Source organism: Acomys minous (assembly GCF_964271855.1).
Source record: "Acomys minous genome assembly, chromosome: 5".
Classification (NCBI taxonomy): Eukaryota; Metazoa; Chordata; class Mammalia; order Rodentia; family Muridae; genus Acomys; species Acomys minous.
Window position 1 is genome coordinate 516559 of NC_140494.1, and position 21063 is coordinate 537621.

Here is a 21063-nt window from a genome sequence, read left to right on the forward strand (position 1 = left end):
TCTCTCCTACACTTGTTTTAATTTGACAAATTTTATTGGAACATTCTCCTTATAAAATTTACTGTGGTAGCTACAGCTATGAAAACTATTCTAGAGGCTGGAGAGATGGCTCAGAGGTTAAGAGCATTGGCTGCTCCTCCAAAGGTCCTGAGTTCAACTCCCAGCAACCACATGGTGGCTCACAACCATCTATAATGTGACCTGATGCCCTCTTCTTGGCCTGCAGGTATACAGGCAGATAGGGCACTGCATATATAATAATAAATAAATCTCAAAAAAAAAAAAGAAAACTATTCTACAAGAACTGGCATCTTCATATTTAGCATTTTGTTTTGTTTCTCACTTTTTTTTTTTGGTCATGGCTAGAACAAGTTTCTCTGGTTAACTGACACACACACACACACACATGCGTACACACACATGTATGTTTGCCTACATGCATGTATGTGCATCATACTTGTGCCTGGTGTACTCGGAGGTCAGAAGGCAGCATCAGATCCCCTAGGGCTGAGTTACAGGCAGATGTGAGCTGTGATATGGGTACTGGGAATTGAACCCAGGTCCTGTGGAAGAGCAATAAACACGCTTAACTTCTGAGCCATCTCTCTTGCTTTATAACCTGGCTTTTGACTACCTTTATTACATCAAACATTGTATTAGATGGCATTGTTTTAATTCTTTGCTAAGGGAGTTCATTTCTAATACTGAAAATTGATGTTCTACATTAGGGAGATGGCTCAGTTCTAAAATGCTTGCTCATACAAACACCTTAGTCTCACTCCCCAGAATCCATGTAAAAAAGTCTTACATTGTGGTGCACACTTGCAATCTAGGCATCAGGAAGACACACGGATCCCTGGGACTTGCTAGGCGTCCAGCCTAGTCTACGTGAAGAGCTGCTGGCCAGTGAGAGACCCTGTCTCAAAACTTAAAAAAGAAACGTGGCCAACATCCAAGGAATGACATCTAAGGTTGTCTTTTGCTCCACGCACATAGTTATTTATGCTCAAATTAGTATTCTAGGTTCGGCAATGGGGATAATAAATGACAATCAAGCCTAGACTGACATAGGCCCAGAGGCTCACTTGAACTGTTTAGTTCTTAGTGTGGGAACTTGACTCTATAATTTGCTATAGATGACCAAATGTGCTTTTACTTTCAGGGTATCTTACTTTCTTTCTTCTATGAAAGAATGTAACATAAGAAGATGCATTGGGTCACTTATAAAATTTAGAATTAAAGATAAAGCTGATGTTGGGCAGAACATTGAGATTTTTGTTGTTGTTGTTGTTGTTTTGTTTTGGTTTTTTGCTTCATTTTGAATTGCGCATGCTCCCATGTTTTCTTCCAGGGGTTTTTCCTCTTTGCACTTTTCATGTAGAGTTGGGACTCTGGGCTTTGGTTTTAGGGATTTTTGACAACTTTGAGGCAGATGCCTATTGCTGCTAGAAATAAGGGAAAGGGACTTGTTCATCAAAGCCCCATAAAGCAGCCTCTCTTTAGGGTCACCTTTTCTAAACTGCCCCTGTAATCCTCACTGTAAGGGTTATTTGTATTTCTAGGGTACACCATTTGGTCTGATAATATTTGTAGGGCATTGCTTTCCATTGCTGATGTTCCTGTTGCCTCTATACATGAAGTCTTGGACCTTTGGGGACCAGATTTAACTCCTTTGTCGTCCTTTGGTGATGAGAACTGTGCCCTGAACCAGAAAATTTAATGCGTAATGGCAAAGGGACAGAACTCCAGGCTGAAGGTCATGACTCCAATATACAAATACAGCTGGATTTCCCCGGGATGTAGCTGGATTTGACTTTCACTAGTAGAAAAAATGGGACATAGTTTCCCTTTCTTTAGTTGGTGTCTCCTGCGTTTATCATGAAATAAGGAGCACGGAATGAGTGTCCGCAATAAACAGTCTTTATAAATTATATATGATCGCCTGGAAGCAGTCCCAGAAACAGCTCAAGCCGTAGCATCTTTCCACTAAAGGTGGGACTGCCTTTTGGGGGAGTTTATGCATTATGCTCCTAAGATGTTTATTCAGGCTAATGTTCCCTGGGAGGGAAGGTTTGAAATATCAGTGTAGATTTTCCTGCAGAAAATATAAATGTTTATGTCTGGTGACATGATTGCTCACTCCTCACCCAACACGATGGGCATCTGCTGTGTATTCCTTGCACAAAGGGCATTTCATCGTTGCCTCTCTAGAGTTGGGAAGTTGGACTTTGATTGTGGGGCACTAGGGACTTTAAAGCTGAACTCAAATGTTAAAACTTTAGACGGTAGGTGCCTGGAGTGATGGCTCAGTGGTTACAAGTGCTTGTGGCTGCTGGAGTGAGCTGTAGTAGGGCTACCAGCAGCCATATGCACGACCACACCCGCCCCCAGGACCTGATCATCGGGGGTGGGTTGAGGGGGCCACAGAGGAAGAGAATGCAGGCTCTCCTAGTGGGACCTGATAGACTGGGGTCAGATGGTAGGGGAGGAGGTCCTCCCATCAGAGGACAGGGGAGAATAATTGAGGGAGAAGGGAGGGAAGTGGGAATGGGAAGATACGATCGAGGGAGTAACAATTGGCATATAATGTGAATAAATTATAAAAAATAATTTTTAAAAAATTTAAGGAAAAATACTGTAAAAATAAAGAAATATGCTAGGAAACAAATCTTGAGTCAAAGGAGAAGCAAAATAGAAGGAATATGAAATTATGTTTCTTAAACAGAATAATAAAGAATATGTGTGGTGCAGTAAAGATGTGAAAATGACATTTAAAGCATTAAATTCACATGTTTTTAAAAGTGAAAAGCATCTGGGTATGGTAGCATACACCTTTAATCCCAGCACTTTGGAGGCTGAGGCAGGGGGATCGATGTGGATGTGAGTTCAAGGCCAGCCTGGTCTACAAAGTGAGTCCAAGACAGTAAGGCTGTTACACAGAGGAATCCTGCCTCAAAAAACCAAAATAAAACAAAAGGAAAAAAGTGAAAAAACCAAACTAAGTACACAAGTTAGAAAAAAGTAACAGGATAACCATAGGAAAGGAGCAAGATGGAGCAGTAAGGCTAACTGAGGGTTAGTTAGTTTCAAAAACTAGTTATTTTTTTTTAATCAGTAGAAAAACCAGTAATTAGTTTAAACTAAAAGGATAAGATCTCAAATATTCAAATGTTAAGTTACATCTAGGTTGAAGTGGTTAATAACCCAGCTAGAGGAAATTAAATAGTAAGGAGATATTTACCTACTTGTATGCAAATGAATTTTAAGTTATTCATGAAACGAATAATGTATAGCCCAGGTTACCCATGTACCATTGATCTTTCACTGCTTCAGGCTCTCCCTGAGTCTGGGATCATAACCATGCTTAGAGCTTTAGTCTGTATTTTAAATATATGAATAGAATGCCCCTGAGTGGTGGTTCGTACTAGAAATCCTAGCACCTGGGCTGCTGGGGGCAGGATTGCAGTGAGTTCCCATCAGCCTGAACTACATAGAAAGTTCAAGGAGTAAGATCCTGTCTCAAAGACACAAGCAACGGTGCAGTCCTGTGTCCAGCTTTTTAAGTATGCATTCTAGGGATTGAACCGAGGTCCTTGAGTTTGCAAGGCAAGCCCTTTGCAGCCTGAGCAATCTCTACAGTTCTCGGCACACCTCTTTAAAAAGGATACATTTATGTGTAGAGTGTAGACTTCATCACAGAGTGTCGCCTGCCCTTGCTGGCTTGGCTGATGGCCTGGTCATTATAATAGAAAACCCATGTCCGACCAGAGTGGCTTATAGATGGGCACAGTGAAGAGACGGGACCGTTCTGATGTTCCATTCTTTTTCTCACCTACCATGACTTTATGATCGGCAAGATAATTCATTAAGCAACAGCCTGTTCATTGGATGTGTGTTTGGTAAATGTGCACTGCTCCCTTGCTTCGACTTGAATTACATGAAGAGACCACTCAGGGCTGATGTTTGATGGCTGAAACCAGGCATACTTAACCATGAGAAAACTAAAAACAAATACTCACCTGTGCTTCTACATAGGGAGATCAGAATAACAGGAACCAACTCAAATGGTCCAATGCCCCCAGCCCTCCGTGAAGGCTTTCTATAGTAGTTGATTTGCAGTTTCACTGGAGACTGATCTGTTCGCCTCTTCAGTTCCCGATGGCAGGGGGAGGGGGCAGGGGGAGCGGACAGTAATATTCCATGGTGAATCCTTATCTTCTCATATGGGCCATGTGCCACTGTCCTCACCTTGTTCAGGGGTCTAAACCCATGGCAGCAAACACTTTAGACTTAATGAAGTAGGATTGGTGAGATGACTTGTGGGTTAATGTGATCGCTACCCACTAGGCCTGAACAGCCAGCTGATTTCTGTCCTTGCAACCTAAACAGTGGAAGTTGTCATGATTTCCGACATGCACACATAAAATAAATGTAATGAAAAATTTAAAAATCATAATGAGGCCGGGTGGTGGTGGCACATGCCAGTACTTTAATCCCAGTACTGAGGAGGCAGAGCCAGGTGATCTCTCTATGGGTTCAAAACCAGCCTGGTCTACATACTGAGTTCCAGAATAGCCAAGGCTATACAAAGAAACTCTGTTTACAAAACAAAACAAAACAAAACAAAACCAAATGTCATAACAATATATCTAATTTTGTATCAAAGCAACCCAAGTTTTAAACAATATTATAAAAAGGAATAATTTTTGAGTACATGAGTTTGATTATATAGGAATTTAAAACAGTAAGAAAGACTACAACACTGAAAAAATAATTTCACCTCAAACACAGTCCATCTGATGGAAATCAAGGAGCACAGTTTGGAATACACTATTATATACAAATGTAACCATCTTACTCAGAGTTCAGGTAGTAACATAATCCTAAGAAATTCACCTTAACAAAGACCTGCTGTTATTTAATTGTCTTATTATGACAAGGCATGTACCAGACATTTGTGTTTGTGACCAAGCTTGTGTGGGGTCTTACAGACTCCTTGCATCATCAGATGTCATAGAATGTGCTGCCTAGGCTGGTCCTTGTCCACAGCATGCAAACACTTAAAGAAAAGCTCAACATCCTTATCATCAGAGAAATGCAAATCAAAACAATTCTGAGATTCCATCTTACACCTATCATAATGGCTAAGATAAAAAACTCAAGTGACAGCACATGCTGGCAAGGATATGGAGAAAGGGGAACACTCCTTCATTGCTGGTGGGAGTGCAAACTTGTACAACTGCTTTGGAAATCAATATGGCGCTTTCTCAGAAAACTGGGAATAGGACTACCTCAAGACCCAACTATTCCACTCCTTGGAATATACCCAGAAGGTGCTCCACCATACAACAAGGACATATGCTCAACCATGTTCATAGCAGACTTATTTGTAATATCCAGAACCTGGAAACAATCTATCAGCCTTTCAAGAGCTGTCCATGAGCTCTTCCCAGGGCTGGAGAGATGGCTCAGTGGTAACGAGAACATGTGGCTCTTGGAGAGGACTCAGGGTTGATTCCCAGCACCCGCATGGTGGCTCACAACCATCTGTAACTCCAGTTCCATGAGCCCTGACTTTCTCTTCTGGCCTCTGTGGGTGCTTCACACACGTGGCACACATACAAAGAATGCAGGTGAAAAACACCCATACGTATAAATTTAAAGAGAAAGCTTTCCTTATCTTGCCGTTTCTCCGGCATCACTTTAATTACAAGTTATTTCTTCCCATAATGGGACATGAAAAAGCAGAATTTTATCTCTGGTGACTTCTCATTTCAGGGTATTATTCACCCCATCAATAATGCATGGGGACATCAATGATGCATGGCGGTTGTGCTATTCCAGATGAACCGCTCTTCATATTCAAGTGGGAAAATTTGAATAATAAAACTGTCAGTATGAGATAAATGCCAGATGATGTAAGAAAGGTTGGCTTTAAAAGTAAGGTTTGCGAAGCATCTTAAACTTCAGATTCTTCCTCGCAGCATGTTTTCCCTAACGTTTAATTGAAATAATAAAACATGTTATAGGAAAGCAAATACTAGTATTACTATTGCTCTGGCTATCCATTTTGGCTTTTAGGGAATTTCGTTTGTGCAGAAGGGACACAAAAGCAAGACCAGCATGTTGGGGGAGAAGGTGAATTTCCCAACAGTCACTTTTGCTTACCACTCTCCTTGTGTTGTGTTATATACTACTTATTTGCCAGTATTTTAAGAGGAAACAAAAGTAGGCAGCATGTTAGGCACAAAGAAACTATCTCCACGAGGCCTGGGGAGATGACACAGTTAATCTACTGCTTAGCTTGCAAGCTTGTTTCCCAGAACCTAGGGGGGAAGCTGGCCATGGTGGCAGGTGCTTGCAACCTTAGCACTGGGGAAGCAGAGATGGGCCAGAGCTCTGACGTCTCCTGGCTGCTGAACTCTAGGCTAGTGAGAGAGAACCTGTCTTATAAAATAAAGTGGCCAGACTGAGGAATGACAGCCCAAGATTGGTCGCACACATAGGTGTATATGCACACCCAAGAAAATTTAGAGTAAATGATTTTATGCTTAAATATCATGCTGATGGCTTGTAACATTTGATCTGGGGGACAGACTATTATTACATTGCGATAGAGTGCAACTGTGCTTTTCTATAAATTATAGGCAAATAATTCCTGCTAGACTTTAAACACTCACTGATGCTACTACCCAGTTAGGAAATACTGGTTACAAAAGGACATAATATAGAGTAAGATGACATAATCGGAATTCTCCATCCAGGAAGCATTTTGTGGACTACTTAGATAATAAATGTGACATCTGTATATTGCCTTAGGAACTGAAGATTCACTCAGAGGAACTTATAAAGGCTTTAAAGCATCCTTATGGTAGTTAAGAAAGAACTGCTCGATTTCCCAGTACATTTCTTACAAGGTCTAGAAAATGAAATGAAATGAAAACTTTAGAAGAAACAATTTTTACCCATCATCTGGTAGAGATCTCGACTAAGCAGGGAGCCAGTGGGACCACCTGGAGCAGATCCTCTCTGGGGCTCGCTCCTTGCCCATGGCATCTCTCCAAGCCCTGGAATGAGATTGGCAGGTGCTCTAACCCACCTGGTCTGTCTGCTGCATACCCAGGCGCCATGCTGGCAAGTGAAGTGAGCAACGGGGGTATGTTCCTGCCGCCTCAGCCACCAGCTCAATCTCTGCCTGGAGGTGTGGGCTGTGCTTGGCAGGAAGATGAGGATGGTTTGTTAGAACCTGGTAGCTTGGTTCTGGCCAATAGGTCCTGAAGGCCTTTGGGAGCAGCCTTCTACAAGCTCAGGTGGGATTGGATATTTGATGGTAGTGCATCTGACCCAACGCCAGAGAGCAGACATTTGAAGGGGAAAGGGAAGCTTCTAGTCCCACTCCCTGTTCCAACTTTCACTGGTGTATGTGTGTGTGTGTGTGTGTGTGTGTGTGTGTGTGTGTGTGTGTGTATGTGTGTGTGTTGTGCATGTATATATATGCATGTTTTTGAATGTGTGTTCATACACATTCATAAATAGTATGATCTAGGTATTCCTTAGTTTTGCCTTCCAGGGCTGGAACTATCTCCTGGCTGTCACACCCACCCAGCATTTAATGGATTCTGGGGATACAAACCAGAACCAACCATAGTCTTGGGAAACTCTGAACCACTATAGCTGTCTCCCCATCCTGAAGGCGCCTGTCTTTGACACTAAGACCTGAATTTGGAGAACGCCACTACTGTGCTTGGGTCTTTCATGCCTCCCCTTTTCTGAGAGTGTAGCTTAAGTGTAGCAGGCACATGGCATCCAGTGGAGCTGGCTTGGCAGCTTTTTTCTGGGAAGAGCCAGAGAGTAAATATTTTAGATATCTTGGGTCATGTTTTCTTCTCAACTTTGACATTTGGCCCCAAAGCAGCTGTAGGCAGTATGCAAATGGATAAGCCTGGCTGTGAGCCTAAAGATCTTATTGATGGGCACTGCAGTGTGATTTCAGACATTTTGTGTGTATGTGTTTGCGTCTGGTATATGTGTGAGCATGTACTCATGGGAGTATGCCTGATATGTGTGTATGTGCACATGGAGGCCAGAGGTCAAGGTCAGTTGTCTTCTGTGCTTCTGCAATTTCTTTTCTTCTTTCTTTCTTTCTTTCTTTTCTTTCTTTCTTTCTTTTTTTTTTTTTGTGTGTGTGTGTATGTGTGTGTGCAGGGACTAACTGAGCCAGGAGCTCACTGATTGGCTGGGCTGACAGCCAGTGAGCTGGAAGGTTCCTCCAGTGGCTGCTTTCCCAGTACTGGGATTACAGGCGTGCACTGCTACCCCCTAGCTCTTATGGTCTTCTGGGGATGTGAACTCAGGCCCTCGTGATTGTATGGCAAGCACTGAAGTATCTCCCCAGACCATCCCTTGCCCCCACCACCACCACCACAAAATAAGAAACTATTCTCACTTCATGAGCTAAAAAAAACTGTAGTGGCCAGATCTGGTACAGGGAAACATCAGTCTACTACATAGGAAGTATTGCCTTTCTGAAGAAGCAGCTGGACCAGACACCTTAAGACTGATGCTCAAAAGTATGGCAGAGGGGAGCTTTTATGTCAGTTAAAAGTCTCATCTCATCCTAAAGCTAAGAGAGAGAAGACTTCGGCGTGAAGTGGTAGTTGACTCTTATGACAGTGGAGGTGCAGGGCCTGGTGGATCTTCCAGATGGGTGGCAATTAATGAGTTAATGTTTTTGAAATTTGAAAGGGACCAAATGGGTAAAATCTGGTATTGATTTGGTATAGATTATAAACAGAGTGTGTTACAGAAATAAGAAACTGCCCAGTGTTCCATCGAGGAATATGGTGGCTCTTTAGACTTCCTGTCCCCATAATGTTCATTGAAAGGCAAGGGACAGTGGGCAGTTTTTAAATAATGCATTGTAAGTCATACGCTTCTGCTTACTGATTTGGTACTTTGAGACACGTGTCTACCTTCCCCAAAGTATAAACAACCCAATTCAGTTTTCTTAAAGACAAAACAAATTTGGTGCCTTTGGATATGCTCCACTTTTCTTTCTTCCTAGAACATCCTTGCTCCACTTACTTCACTTGGAATCTGACCCCTCTTTCATCCAGATGTTAAGCAGGACTTTTTCTTAAAGCTTTCCTACATCTGTACTGCATGCCCTTCCTCTCTGAGAGGTATAGCCTTTCATCCTCTTCTGCCGTCTTTCCCTCCCCCCTCCCCCTTCCTGTCCCTTCCTTTTCTCTCCTCCCATCCTCTCTTTCTCCCTTCTCTTCTTCCAACTTATTCCTCTGTCTCATCCTTTCTCACTGACTCATTTGTTCTCGTTTGTTCACAGCTTCTTTCTCCCTCCATCTCTGTCCTCCTAGGCACGCCAAGCAAGGTGAATACCTTCTCCTGTCTCTCTTGCGACTGAGTTATATGATCCTTTCTGCCATGCTTTCTCTAGTCAGGAGAGCATCTGCTGGCAGAGACAGCTTCTTACCTGTCTCACTTTGCAGGAACTAATATACTTTTGAGGAAAGGAGATGCTCGGTAAAAATATATTGACTTTTAATTGCCTTTCATTCTTTAGACCCATAACAGTGCTGATACATCTGTTCTGACAGTTCATCGGTTCATTTGGCTTTGAAAGGACTCTCCTGTCCCGCCCACCCCACAGCACACAGAGATTGCCTTCTTGCTTCATAGAGTTAACTGAATGTCTTTAACATGACTTGAGTAAACACACTTGTGGCTACAATAATGCTCAATCCTGCGCTGTTTGACTATGGGTTTTGTGCAGGGGCCTTGGAGTGATATTTAATTTACTGTTTGATGTAAAGTATAAATCTCTATTGTCATGTTTACACATAATGTAAAGAATCAAAGGCTCTTCAGAAAATTTCTGAAAACAGATAATTACAAGAGTTCACATGGTTAAAATGCTAATATCTTTTGCTAATATAACTTTCTAATCACTTTCATAAAATTACTTCAGCAGCAAACACTCGTATGTGATAATGAAGGTCATGAAATTACATTTTAATTCAAAATGGAGTAATTGTTTTGAAAAATGGTTTGTTATTTCTGATAAAATTTAACTTTTATGACATAGCCTGGTAACCTTCTCTTGGTATCTATCAAGAGTCATTTATCTGTTTCTGCTCAGAGCTTTGCATCCATGGTTTAGTTACTTTTTCTAATAACAGCCTCAAACTAAGAAGCAACCAAATTCCTACATACTATATAATATGAATGAAAATCAACTGACAAAGGAGTATTATACAGTAAGGAAAATAAATTGTTCATTTGTTTCTGTAATTATTAGGGTGCTGTCACTTAGTGCCTCAAGTGTCCTCATCATGGATTCTTAGCATTGAGTGACATCTTCAATTCTGGATTTATTAATCGGTGCAACACAGAATTATTAGATAAAAAGACAGAAATAATGTGCAACAAACAAATAACCACCATAACAAAAGCCCCAACAACCCAAACACAACTTTGTTGATAAAGCAGTTGAACGTGAAGTGTTGGGAGAAGTAGACAGAAATTTGCCGTAGACTTATGTAGATATGCTTCTTTCATAAAGCAGATGGACACTTCATACTTTGCCATTGGGGTGATAGCTAATTGATAGCAGAAAAGTCTGAAAACCCCATCAAATTGTATACTTTAATTGGTAAAGTTTATTGCATGTAAAATATACAAATAAGACCAATTAAAAAAAAGAGTCCTAAGAATCATAAACACCAAAGCAAAACAAACCTTGATTTCACAGCATTAAAAGCAAAGACTGCTGGATATTGGCAGTTACCACGATATATCATTAAAAAAAAAAACCAAGAATAATAATAGGACAAAGGTGAGATTGGGGAACAGGGTTTTAAATTGTGCAGGTAAGACATGAAACATTTCACCCTCAAAATTAAACATATTCTGTGTTCTTAACTAGAAAATCATGTTGTAATAAATCGTGTGTGACAATTGTGACTATGTATTATGTTGACAATGGGAATCCTCACACATTTGTGATAGGACTGTAAATCCACACAACCTCTTTAGAATGTAATACGTTGTACACACACACACACACACACACACACACACACACACACACACACACAATGTATTGGACAACCTCCACTTTCCTACTTTTCACCAACTCCTCCCTGACCCTCACTGCGCTTCCCTCCCATACCCTCTTGGTTGTAACCCACTGAGTTCAGTTAGAGCAGCTTGTATACATATAAGTGTGAGGCCATCTACTGGAGTGTAGGCAACCACCTAGCAGGAGCCACAGCCCTGAGGAAAACTGACTATCAGTACCTTGCATCCATCAAATGCCAAAATGTCCTCAGCTAGAGAAGGGGTCTCTTGAGCCCCAGCCACACTGGAATACTGACCTACTTGATCTTGTGTGGGTCTTGTGCATGCAACCACAGCTGCTGTGGCTTCATGTATGTAATAGTCTTATCATGTCTAGAAGATACTGCTTAACAGCAGTGTGCCACAAACTCTGGCTCTCCCAGACTTTCCATCCTCTCTTCGCTATGTTCCCTGAGCCTTGTGAGGGAAAGAGGGCATGTGATATCTCTTCTAATGAGGAATGAACACTCCATAGTCATAGACACTGACACTCCTAGATGCACATTTGTCGTGGACCTGCTTGTTCAATATGTGATCGTGAAAACACTCACATCATGTTGATGTCAATTTCTGTGTAATAGAAAATCAAGCTCTATTAGAAGGAACAAGTACAGGGGATAATGATATGAAGTGCTAAATAAAGCATTGGAGCAGTGGAGATTGGTATCCATTGCAAATGAAACCAGTGCGTTGGACTCTGTAGCTCCTTTACATCAGTTAAACATGCCTCCACTATAGGATTCAGTTACCACAGTACTTGGGCAAATGACTTGAAATGTAAGGTCCAAGTAGATACCTTCCCTTGAATGCTAATAGAAACCTAAGTCATGGTGCTGCAGCCTGGGATGCAGCCAGAGTGTCTTCCAGCAGGTATAAAAATAAACTGTGACACAGCCACACAGTGGGGTGGGATTCCACAGGAAAAAGAAATGAACCATTAATCTGAGCGAAGATGTGGAGAAACTTCCAGGGCACATTGTTAAATGAAAGAAGGCAGTCTGGAAATGGTGTCACGCTATGTGTTGCCAACTACACACAACATTCCAGAAAAGGTAAAGCTGTGGAGACAATGGCTAGATTAGAAGCTGCTGGAGGATAGCAGGGTGATCAGGAAGAGCACCAAGGCTACCAAGGCTTGGGCAGCGGGACTGTTCATTTGATGCTGTTGTTGGTGAGGTACAAGTGATAGGGCAGGGAACATGTGGGACCCCTCTCCATCTTCTTCTCAGTGTTACTGTGAATGTAAAATTACTATAGAAAACCAATCTATTTGGGAACAAGCTAAGCAACCAAGAGGTAACTCTAAATATTTATCAGAGAGGAATTCATGTATTTAAGCTACACATGTTGAAGCCATATGGACATGTCAGCAGTAATCAACTCAAAAGTTAGACCAACGTGTATATAGACATAGACCTTGTTGCCCTACATATGTTATGTTAATATATGCAAGATAATTCTATATAAGCAACTAGGGTCTGTATGTAGCAGCGTCTGAATAGGTGTTCAAAATGGTAAGCAATAACTTCAGCAGGATGAAATTAAATCAAGGCAGGGCACTTAGCTTGCTTCATTTCTGTATGAAAGGATTTCATTTTTAGCTGGCTATTAGGCTACAGATGCTGATTACAGAATCATGTATACGTATGAGCATTTTAAAGATTATGTATGCACATGTGTAGCTGAGCACAGTGCCTGCAGAGGCTGGAAGAGGACATCAGAGTCCCTGGAGCTAGAGTTACCTGAGCTACCTCACATGGGTGCTGGGAAACAGATGCAGGTCCTCTGCAAGAGCAGGAAGCACTCTTAGCTCCTAAGCTGCCTCTTTAGCTCCACAATTTGTATATATTTTATTTCTGAGGTACCAGCTCTTGACAATGATGCTTGGTCTGCAATGAGATATTTTTAAATGAGCAGTACTCAAGCAGTTAATTCAGGAAGTTCTAATGTGTGTGTGTGTGTGTGTGTGTGTGTGTGTGTGTGTGTGTGTGTGTGTGTGTGTGTATGTACTTGCAATATTAGATTTACAGTGTCAAAGTTGTACCTTTAAAACCCTTAGAAGAAATTGCTTTACTGGAATTTTGTTGCACTTCAAATCTTGGTGTTGAGGTTAGGGAGACAACTTGCTGCAAGGAAATAGAAGGGCAATGAGCTGGGGAGACTTGCACTGGAGCCTACACTGTAACGCTGAGTCGTGCTGCAGCATGAGCTGTTCTGACTGCTGGTAACTTAAGTTTACCCCAGTATTTGAATTAAAATTTCCAGTTTGCACAAAGCCCATGACCAGGTCAGGGTTCCAGAGCTGATAGGATTAAAAAAATAAAAGAAAAAAGAAAAAAGAAAAGAAAAAAAGAAAAAGAGAAGCCGCCTTCTCTCGTCTCTCCCACATTCCACACCACACTTTATATAACAGATGGATGGAGGCCGGTCTCGGTACACCTGGCATTTCTCCAGTGATACTAATACAGCATCTTATGATTTAGCTCACTTCTTACGCTCCTTATCGTGGGTTGGCCTCAGATCATATGTATTGAGAGTTCAGTCTTACAAGATGAGATGTCAGATGCTAGGTTCACGCAATGGGCTGACACTGATATATCTGACTGTAAACCAAGGCCTACCAGGGCTCTTCCCATAAGCTAGAATGACCCTCAGGCATCAGATAGTGTCTTCACTGATATTTTCAAAACTGAATTTTGGTTTTTATTCTTTGGTGATTTAAGATATGTATTTATTGAATTGTAGTTGTTTTTACCCCCATGACCTTCTCTCATTCCCCTCCTTCTCCTACTGAACCTCTTCTCCTCAACAAGCCCCCCTCCTACTTTCATGTCACGTGCACCTGTCTGGGAACAGGTGTTCAAAACAGGGACCTGTGAGGGACCATTTATGGTCTAACCAAAACAGTAGGCAAACATAGCATTATGACGTTGTGTTATGGTCAAAAAATGAAAAGTGGGTATTTAGTAACTTTGCTAGCATAGGAATTCTGACCACAGGTGCAGTGACTCTGAGGGAATGTAAGTGACCAGAACAAGCCTTTCTGTATTTGCTGTATTTGCACCACCTCCCTACAGCCAGCTCATGTCTTGCTGACCAGTGCCCCTGATTCACAGAGACTGATGATCTCACTACAGAGTGAGCTAGCCACATTCTTCACAGTTTATTCACAAATCACCTTGGTGGCATCAGGCTTAGGCAATAATACAAAACCATTATACTGAAAGAATTGAATCTAAGCGCATCAGAGGCATCAGTACTGGAACCTTCAGTGTGCTTTCAGTTGAAATGTCAGCACTTGCTGGACATAGTGGCACATGCTTTTAATCTCAGCTCTAGGGAGTCAGAGGCAGGTGGATTTCTGAGCTGGAGGCCATTGTGGTCTACACAGTGAGTTCCAGGGTAGCTAGGGCTATAGAGACCCAGCCTTAAAAAACAAAATTTAAAAAACTAACAAACAAAAACCCCCAAACAAAATGAACCCAAACAAATTTCCAGCTTCATATGTGTGTATATGTATGTATATGTATGTATATATACATTTCTTTTTATTTCAAAAGATTTATTTTATTCTTAAAAGTGTGAATGCATGTGTGTGGGGGGTGGTGTACGTGCATATGTGTGGAGTTGTTTGTGGAGTCCAGAGACGGCAGTAGACCTTCCGGAGGCTGGAATTCTGGGGAGCTGTGTGTAAGAGGTCTGACAGTGCTGTGAACTGAATATGGACCCTCTGCAACATTAGTTACTCACTCTTAACCTCTGAACCATCTCTCTAGCCCTGTCTATCTTCTGTCTGTCTGTCTTTCTGTCTGTCTATCTCTTCTTCCTTTTGCTTGTATGTGTAATTATTTGTGTATCTAGGGTATGAGAAGATAAGATTATAACAGGTTTAACACATTCTCATCTTAAAACAGGTAAGAAAGGAGTGAGATTTCATCAGTAAATTAGAATTTCTTCTTGCCTTTTAAACTGTCTTTCCTTTGGTTGGTCTGAATGACACTTGGTTGCACAACATCCCTTGTGTTAGTGAACCAAAGCTTTCTGCTGGTGAATGGCAAGTCCACGCTTGGAGTGTATCTGCTTTTGATGTATAACAGGAAAATACTTCTCTGGGCTGACAGGGCTCTGTTGAGAGGAAGCTCTAGTGTGAACTTTTGACAAATGTCTAGTGCTCAGAGCAGTCACGGGGTGGACTGAGTGTTGGGCTCCCATTATTTAGGAAGATACCCTTGATCCTTTTACTTCTACTCAGGTCCTCTCAGAAACACACAACTCATTCTCTGCCATTCTATGGAGAAACACACATTGGATATTGCATTAGTAAAGCACACATAAAAAAAAAAAATCAAAGAGCTGCTGTTTCTCCCCTAACCCCTCAACTCTTTGACATCTGAACTATGAGGAGTCAGACAGTAGTTAGGTCTGACATGGGCATGGCCCCAGACATTCCTGGGAAGGCTGATGTGAATTTATGTTGTTAATTACGTATCTTGCCTACAGATCTATGCCTTCCGACAGAGGCCAGTGACCTTGTAAGGTTATCAGGATCAGTGAGACACTCCGGACTTGGGCAAGAGCCAAGGCTTTAGCTAAGAGGGAAAACACTTGCCTAGTGTGTTCAAGGCCATGGGCTTAATACCAGTGCAGCAAGAAAACAATAAAAAGCTTCATGTGGGAACTAAGTTTTTGAACACCTAGTTGGATCATTATATAACACGCACCATCCTTGAGAAAGTATTTCATCACCTCTTTGGGGCCTTTATTGGTGGAGGACAGGATCTGAAGTCCTTTGGAAAAACTGACGCAGACTGGCTGAAATCATGCTGGGAAATTATTTCATCCCAGTTCTTCTGCTCTCTTCCTCTGCCCCCTTCTTCCCACATCTTCCTTTCCTTTTCCCTTTTCTCCCTCTTCCCTCCCTCCTCCTCTTCCCTTCCTTCTGTTCTCTTCCTTCATTTACTTACTTTTTCTCTTTTCTGGCTGTCTACCAGATTTCCAGGAGTGTCGGAACCAGATCACCGTGTTCTTCTGCAAATACAATTCTCAGTTCTTTTGAAAGGTGGCACACAGAACTCAATAGCTAAAACTACGTTCAGAAGGGTGATTACTCAGCAAAAGACCAACATGTGGTTTTTGAAGGCCAGTTGCTCTCGTTGGTCTTGGTTTTGTATCTTTGAAAGCCAGCTTTACTTAGGGGGCAGAGGAAGCTGTGTAATACCTTCTCAAAGCATGTGGGTGAGCACAAGCTCGGCATTATAGAGAAAGCAAAGCCAGAAGGTACCTGCTTTCCACTTCTCAGGAAGCTCTACTGGGCTACCTGGGCTATGAAATGCATCATTAGTGGTTGAATATGTGTTATTTCCACAAAAGCATGTAAGCTGCTTAGTGGTAGAGGTGTATGACACTGAAAAGGGCTAAACAGCAGGATGCTCACTGGGGATACTGACGCTGGTAATTTGGACAGGGAGGCAGGTGGTTCATCCAGTTGTTAGCAAATCACCTGGGGCTGCTCATCTTTCTTCTCCATGGCCTGCTAGTGAGTTATGAAGAAACTGAAGTCAGGTTCTGTAGGAAATGAGATTAAATGAACAGGCATTTTATCAAGCCCCAGAAATGTGCTTCGTTCTTATTTCATCAACCAGAGATAGCCACAAACACAAACTGGGGTGTAATATGGAAGAAACCACTATAAACTGGGCTAAGCTTGGGGAAATGAGATGGATAGTTACTGTAATGGAGGATGATATAATTAGCTTTCTTGTAAAAAATGAGTGATTTATGTATTTGTGTATGGGCGTAAATGGCACATGTGCAGAGGTAGGGGGCAGCCTGTTTGCATCAGTTCTCTCCTTCAACTGTGTGATTCTCAGGCACCGAACTCAGATTGTCAGGCTTGGTATACAGTGCCTTTACCCACTGAGCCGTCTTACTTGCCTCAATATTAGCTTTCTTCTGTACCACTGAAGCTGGCTGTTTCTTACATTGTCGCTCCCCTTGTCTGTCATTGTTATGGTACAGAAAAGCCCATCTTTTCTGGAACTTCTGAAATAGATTCCTTTCATGCTACCTCTACTGATTTTTCTCCCCGAACTATGCCTGGTGATATCTCAGTCAACAGACTCACAGTCTCTGGCTTTGTCACCGGGCTTGACTTCACTGTTGAATTTTGCTCCTTTTTCTGTGATTGTCTACTTACCTAGTGTGTTTTCTTGCTTCTTCCTTGTGTGCCTGTGTCTGCATGCATGTGGGTGCACATGCGCATGTGTGGAGGTCAGAGGCTGAAGTCAGATGCCTTCGTTGGTTACTCTCTGCTGCAGGGGGATCTCACTGATGCAGCTGGCCTACCTGCAAGGGACCCCTCCTGGGTCTCCACCTCTCCACGTCTGGGATTACAGATACATGCTAGCTTTGTCATGAGGGTCCAGGGATACGAAGGTCCTCACACTTTGCTTATTGACTGAAACAACTGTCTCCCCAGCATCTCCTTCTTTTCTTTTTAAAACCATTTTTGTGTGTGTTACTTCACCACCCAGCTTCTTCATGCTTCTCTTAATGTCATCTCTCCCTTTTCTCTGTTTCAGGATATATTCTCATAAGTTTAAAAAAATTATTATTAATTATTGCAATTTATTCACATCACATCCCAGTTGTAATACCTCCCCTCCCCCGGCTGTTCTTATCTTCCTGTTCTCACCCTCTCCTTTTTCCACTCTATTCCCCTCCCCATGACCTCTGACAGGTGGGGTCTTCCTCCCCCACCTTCTGACCATAGCCTATCAGGTCTCATCTGGATAGCCTGCATCCCCTTCCTCTGTGCTCCAACAGGACCTCCCCCTAAGGGGCAGTGGTCAAATTGAAGGCACCCGAGTTCTTGTCAGAGGAAGTCCCCCACTCTCCTTCCTCCCCATTGGCTACATCTGATCTGGGGGTCTAGGTCCTCTGCTTGCACTGTCCTTGGTTGGTGCATCAGTTTGTGCAGCCCCACCCCCAAGGCCCAGATTCTCCAGCCTTGATAGTCTCCTTGTGGAACCCCTGACAACTTCCCTCCCACTGCATCTTTTCAACCCCCAACTCTTACATACAACTTGCAGTGCATCACCTGGAGTTCAGCTGCATGTCCCAGTATCTGTCCTGATCACCCATTGCGTAGGTGGATCTATGTTGGACTAATATCCACTTATAAGTGAGTATATACCATGCATGTCCTTTTGGGTCTGGGTTACATCACTCAGAATGATCATTTCCAATTCTGCCCATTTGCCTGCAAATTTCAAGATTTCCTTGTTTTTGATACCTGAATAGTATTCTATTGTGTAAATGTACCACAGTTTCTTTATATATTCTTCGGTTGGAAGACATGTAGGTTGCTTCCAGATTCTGGCTATTATGAGTAAAGCCTCTATGAACATAGTTGAGCAAATGTGCAATGTCTTTTTCTTATAGGCTCCCAAGTAGTAAATGTTGCTCAACCTTTCCAGGTGATTCTCTTTCTGTTCATTTCAGTGGAAAGAGAATAACAGAGCCAAGAAATGAGTCAACCCAGGCTAATGCCATTTCTGTTGCTATGATAAAATAGCCAGTTAAAAGTAAAATAAGGGGAGGGAGGGTTTATTCAGCTTATAAGTCCAGGTGACAGTCCATCCTTGATGGAATGTCAAGGCAGGAAGTCAAGCATCTACTCTCATCTCATTCATAGTCCAGAGCAGAGAAAAGTGAGTGGACACATACTTAGTGCTTTCTTCACTTACACAGTTCTGGACCACCTGGCCAGAGAATGGGACAATCCAAATTGGGCTGGGTGTTCTCATATGAATCATCAGTCAAGACAGTCCCTCACAGCCATGCCCACAGGCCAGCCTGCTCTAAACAATTCCTCAATTGAGGCTCTTTTCCCAGGTGGCTCTAGGTTGTGGCAAGTTGATATTTAAAACTGACTGATCAGCACACATCTAAGTTTAGCATGCTGTGTTGGTTTGACTAGATATGGCCCCTAGAGAGTCATGTGTTTGAATGTTTGGCCGTACGGAGTGGTACTATTAGGAGGTGTGGCCTTACTGGAGAAGGTGTGCAAGTGTGTCACTGTTGAGGCCAGGTTTTAAGGTCTTAAATGTTCAAGCCATGCTGAGTGTGAAACTATCCAGTCTCCTCCTTGCTGCCTGCAGATCAAGATGTAGAACTTTCGGCTCCTCCAGCACCATGTCTGCTTGCCAAGAAGATGATAGAGTAAACCCTCAAAACTGTGAACAAGCCCCAAATAAATGTTTTCCTTTACGACAGTTGCCATGGTCATGCTGTCTCTTTGCAGCAATGGAAACCCCAACTAGGACAAATACTGAGCCACTGAGTTTATTGGAGTTACAGGAATACAAGTGACTTGGTCAGCTGCATCACCCAAACTCCTATCCAGGATGAGTGAGGACTCACAGGAGCTGTATCCCAGGAGTCACCCATCTTCAGCCAACCTTCCCCTCATATGCCCCAGCTCTTCCCAAGACTGTGCATGGTTAGGGAAAGACTACATGATCCAGGAATGAGCAGGAAGGGATGAATGGCTGGAATCTCACAAGATGCCTCATGACAGCCCCACCCTGAATCCTGTTCCCCAAGAAAGATACCAGGCCTGATCTTGAGAGTGCCTCTTGCTGATTTCACAGCTCCTCTGCTTCGAGATGGCCACAGCCATGACATTCTCTGAGGACAGAGTCCTATAATAGCACTTACCTTTCAGTTAGCATTACCTAGTGTGCTGATGTCTCAGTGTATGAGGCGATCACATCTTCTCCTGGACCAGAAAAGTACTGCTTCAGCATGTCTGATATCTTCCCATGAAGACTGGGTTATTCTGAAGCCTAGGGTGTTCTCCTCATAATGTGTTGTCTCCTTCTTCATATCACTGCCTTCTATGATCCTCAGTTCAGTCAATAGTGGCCCCATCTTAGCAGTGTTTTAGGGATCAAATTATGGATTAATGCCTAGTTCCTGTATTACCTCCTCCATCCTATTGCTTGTAGAATTCTGTTTTCCTTTCCCTTTGGCACCGTGTCATGGAGCTTCAGCACATGAATCTTTGATGTGTTGGTGGGAGGCTCCATTTAAATCTTGTCCATGTCATAACAGGAGGCACAATCTAAATTTAGAGTATTTTTGTGGCTTTGTCAAGACCCTGTGTTCATTGCCTCCCTATAATGGCTGATGGAAGTGGAATTAGGAGTTTTCATGTATTGATGCATCTTGTCTACAAGGAAGCCTTTCAGTACTGAGTGGATCAAGTCCAACAGCTTTTTGCTGACACGCATTGTCAAAGTAAGAGGAGACAAGCCTGTCTCAGAAGAATCCTGCTAATGGCCAGATCCTTTCAAAGGCACATGGACTAAGTTACTCACCTAGGTGGCCTGACTTTCAGCCTGATGGGCAAAAGATAAATACAAAACCTTAAGCTTCGGTGCATACAGATATTTAGCTTACTGGTTATTTTTAAAAATATATTTATTTCTCACCCATGTTTTTGTGAATGAAGTTTTGTTCCCAGTTCTGTTTCATATTGTATTTACTATTATAAAAGTTGAATTTGGTGGTTCTAGGGAGATAGCTCAGGGGTTAAGAGTGCTTGTTGCTCTTCCTGAGAGGAACAGAGTTCTATTCCTAGCACCCATGTTGAGGGACTCACAAATGTCCATAACTCCAGCTGCAGGGCATCTGGCACCATTTTCTGGCCCCCAAGGCAGTGTTTTTCATCTTGTGTGTTGTGACTCCTTTAGGCTTGTGTATCAGATATTTACATGATGATTAATAACAATATCAAAATTAAGGTTAAGAAGTAGCAATGAACTGTAGTAAAGGGTCATAGCATTATAAAGGTTGAGAACCATTGCCCTAAGGGCACTTGCGCACATGTGGTACACATAGGTCTATACATACCCACATAAA

The 21063-nt window shown here is 42.4% G+C and overlaps 1 protein-coding gene across 5 annotated transcripts in view; it reads left to right on the forward strand.

Annotated features, from left to right (window-relative positions):
• The window catches only part of RYR2 (ryanodine receptor 2), a 545494-nt gene that overhangs the window by 153313 nt on the left and 371118 nt on the right, over positions 1-21063 (forward strand). The window lies entirely within an intron of this gene.